The sequence below is a fragment of the Euprymna scolopes genome, chromosome 13, assembly GCF_053919585.1.
Source record: "Euprymna scolopes isolate OS-2025 chromosome 13, ASM5391958v1, whole genome shotgun sequence".
In the NCBI taxonomy this organism is placed as follows: domain Eukaryota; kingdom Metazoa; phylum Mollusca; class Cephalopoda; order Sepiida; family Sepiolidae; genus Euprymna; species Euprymna scolopes.
In genome coordinates this window covers 121,861,571-121,865,995 of record NC_136494.1, presented here as the reverse complement: position 1 = coordinate 121,865,995, position 4,425 = coordinate 121,861,571, and the positions used below count along the sequence as shown (strand labels likewise).

Below are 4,425 nucleotides of genomic sequence, written 5' to 3'. Positions count from 1 at the left end.
TGAACACGACAGAGTAATTCTTTTTTCTGATTTTTCTGAATATCTTTTTAATTCGCAGAGCGGTTTTACTATAAAATATAAAAAGAACCACTCTGTCGTGTTTCATCAGACGTGCTTGAATAATGACTTGCGGCAATATATATATAGGTGTGTGTGTGTGTATATATATATATATATATATATATATATAATGTGTGTATATGTATATGTGTGTATATATGTATGTATATATATAGGTATGTGTGTATATATGTGTGCATATATGTATGTATATGTGTGTATATGTATATATAGGTGTGTGTGTGTGTATATATATATATATGTGTGTGTGTTTGTGTATATATACATATGTAAATAAATAAAAAACAAAAAACCATGCGTCGGCCGGGAGTCGAACCCGGATCGATTGCTTGGAAGGCAACCATGCTAACCGTTACACCACCGACGCCGAACGAAAATGTACTGTGTTGAAAAGCTATTTATATCTTATCTAATATTTCAACATAGATTTATGTTGATTTCGTATTTCTATATTTTCTTATCAATATTTAGTGATTTAAGTAGATTGTGCTGTCGAATAAAAAATAAGGTCATTAATTGAATGGAAAGACGATTAGAATCGCTTAAAATACTTAAAAGCATTGAAGCGTTCCACCCGCTTCGTATTGAGCTTGATTAATGGTTGGTTTTCTCATACGGATTAGCTAGGCTTCGATAATTGAGAGGCGTTTTATTAGTATGTCTCTAAATTCTAAATTTTTCATCACTCGCCTGAGAATGACTTATGGAGGTGGAAAACGGTCGCGAATACGGCAAATTTCTTTTTACACTCGAACAGAATATTCAAAAACTAGTGCGTCAAACAGAAAAACATATTCTGGCAGGGAGGCCCGACATTACCCTGGATTTAATGAGGACCAACAAGTTTTTCACACTTCCAATACTTTTATTTTCGTGAAATCGATGGAACTGCTAGTTTTTTAATCAAATCGGTTAATCTCCTGCTCTAGTCGAGGGCTCCTTGTGCTGTATCGGGAGGAAGCTTTGCATGCCTCCCCGCAATGGCTTAGTCAACAATACATTGTAGTCTACATTGCAATCTAAAGAACCTAGTGTTTATTTGATAAAATTATTTTAATATAATGGCTTGGATTTGTTTCAAGTGCAAAAGGTAAGTCTCATCGTTCAATTGCATTACTTTTGGAACCCCCGTTTGTACATTTTATATATATATATATATATATATATATATATATATATATATATATATATATATATATATATATATATATATAAAGCTGAATGTCTGTGTGTATGTCTGGTCACGAATAGGCTCCTATATGGTTGACTCTTTTAAAAAACTGATTACATATAATGATAGAAGATGTATTGAGACACAGGAATGGGTATGTTTGATCTGGCAGAACGGTGGTTCATTAAATTTGTGGGGTCTGCGTTCACGCCTAGTCCATAAAATATGGAAATGAAAAATTTAAAAAAAAACACGTTTACAAATGTTTTTGATATAGATGTACATAATAATACTTTGATAAGTATGTTTTAACTTAAATAGGGATGGTATAATAAAATTGTGGGGTCTGCGTTCGTGCCTAACCTCCAAAGAATGGAAATAGGAACAAACTTTAATAAAGACTTTTCATATCTATCTGCGTAAGTATACTTCGATAATTATGTTTCAGTTTGAAGAAATATGGTATAATAAAATTATGGGGTGTTCGTTCGCACCTGACCTCCATAGAATGGAAATATGCCAGAAGGTTTAACAAGGTTTTTTTAATATAGATCCACAGAATATTGTGATAAGTGTTTCAGTGTGAACAGGTATGGTATAATAAATTATGGGGTTTATCACTTTTATTTTTACTTTCATTATATTTTGCTTTGGTTTTGATACCTCCAAATTCGAAGCTATCTCTTTACAATCCTTCCTTTTCATAACCTATCATACTTTCATAAATCAGAGTCCATTTTCTGTATGCTGTTTTTGAACTCAATCAACGACGGGTACTTTTGCTAGTGTATGTATGTGTATATATATAATATATATATATATAGTTTGTTTATTATACAAATATTATTGGTTTCAAATGTGCATACATGTTTCAGTTGAATCCTTATTCAAGGAGACTACTTCATCAGACAAAAAAAAGAAGCGATATTGATTTTTTTTTGTCTGATGAGGTTGTCCCTTAATTCAAGGAGACCACTTCATCAGACAAAAATACTTTTTTGGTCTGAAGTGGTAGAATTCCACTGAAACGTGTATGCACATATGTAACCAATAATAAGCTGTAGGGTAATTTTCTAGAGAATTATTATAAATATTTTTGTTTGCTTAAAACAAATGTGTCAACAGAAAAAAAAAACGCCGGAAGTTCATTCATTTTTCTGTGAGGTCTTCAAAGCATATGTTTTAATTCGATTAAAATCCTCCCGACTATAAACAAAAGCTAGCAGTGTGAGCATCCTGCATCGTGCTCATATTCTCTACATAGAAACTAGTGTGGGTGCCCGGCGTTTCCCGGGTGTTTGGAGGTGTGTGTTGAGCAACAAGAAAAATGTTAGACGGCAGGCTCAACCCCGTACCGCGACGGAGGAAAAGAAAGTGAAAAAACAAACGGGACGTCAATAGCTAAACCGGAAGTAGCGAAGGTTTCAATTAAGGCTAGACAATCGAAGAGTTGATGACTTTCGAAAATATAGGCGAAAAAAGCGACCCCTTCTTGTAGAAAAGTGCCCAGTTGAAGGGGAAGGAATTAATGCTTTTAGCCAATTTTTCGATATTTATCGTTCGAAGGCTCGAGCTTCAAAACGATATCGATCTCGTGAAAATCCGTCGCCTCTGTCGAAAGTTTTAGGTATACCTACATACATTTAAACAGACAGGTGAGATTTATATTATAGAAGGCAGTGTGTGTGTGTGTGTGTGTGTGTGTGTGTGTGTGTGTGTGTGTGTGTGTGTGTGTGTGTTGTATGTCTCGCAAAAACTTTCGACAGAAGCGACGGATCCGAACGAAATTGATATAATTTTGAAGCTCGACTCTTCAGACGACAGATATCGAAAAATTGGCCCAAAACATTAATTTCTTCATCTTCAACTGGGAAGTTTTCTGCGGTGAATGGTCGCATTTTCCGACGCCATTTCTGTAATTCATCTTTTCTTTTCGATTGGCTACGCTTAATTTAAACGCTTTCGACTTCCGGTCGCGCCATGAAGCATCAATAAGACGTCAGATTTTCTTTCACTTTCTTTTCCGCCTTCACGTCATGGAGTCGAGCCTGCCACATGAGCTGCCTACTATTGTCTTCAACCCCCCCCCCCCGCTACTTCTACTTTAAAATTTTTCCTTTCACCCGGACTTCCTACTGTTATTTAAAAAAAAAAAGCTCCCCATACACACACTTCCACACCCGGGCAACGCCGGGTACTCACGCTAGTGTGTAATAAAACTGAAATTTCTCAATTTAATAAACGGAAGCTCAATAGCGCGATCCAATAATTGTTCATTCGAAATGCAGGTTGAGTCAAAAGTAACAGGGCATAACGATAATGAAATCGAAGGCGCTATTTTTCTACGACTGAAGAATAGGAATAAAAAAAGTAAGGAATAACATTTAATCCCTTGCAACACTTCAGAATTTTATAGCTAAGGATGGAACTAATAACCGATAGCTTTTACTCGATATTTCCTAGACACCTTAAACCAAAACTGACAATATGGGTATAGACCTAGAATATAACGTGCATTTAAATACTGTAAGAAACAAGATACCGTAAAAATAAATTTGACTTGAAAATCCCATCTCAAAAAGGCACAGTCCGTATTCTGCATAAGTGTCGAAATGTATGAAGTGATGAGAAGATTTTTGTGGAAAGGGAGAAGACGACAAAGATTAGGATATCAAATTGGTGATGAGGGTTGTCATAAATACCTTTCCTTCTGCTAGCTTATTGGACTAATATTCAGGAGAACACGTGAAATGTATGAGATTTGTAGCAGTTATCATAAACTATTTTCTCTTGTGGATTAATGCTCCCTGGCTGATTGATGCGGCCACACACTGACCGGTCAGCTACTAGGGCGCATTAATCCTACATGTCCTTTAAAGAACTATTTACCCTTGTCAGGAACTAGCCAGCAGTCAACAGAGGAGCTCCGACTACCAAAGAAGACAGACATCTCTCCTCACTCGCTGTCCAATGAATCCATCCAGGCTGCGACTGCTGCACTGAAGACCTTCACTGGACAACCTGGGGACACTTCAAGTATCTGCCTCTTGACAAGAACTTTCTATTCCTTTTCTTTCGCCTCAGACACAGTCCTCCTCCTTTCGAAATAAACCCTTCGTTGTTTTGTTTTAAAGAGAAGTGTTGGTTTAGTATTCTGTGTTTTTATGTTGCAA

General features: G+C 36.0%; 1 non-coding gene across 1 annotated transcript; it reads right to left on the bottom strand.

Annotated features, from left to right (window-relative positions):
* Window positions 1–376: 376 nt before the first annotated feature.
* Window positions 377–448, bottom strand: Trnag-ucc (transfer RNA glycine (anticodon UCC)). Its single transcript has one exon. It is a non-coding gene; the product is annotated as a tRNA-Gly (tRNA).
* Between the last annotated feature and the right edge of the window lie 3,977 nt (window positions 449–4,425).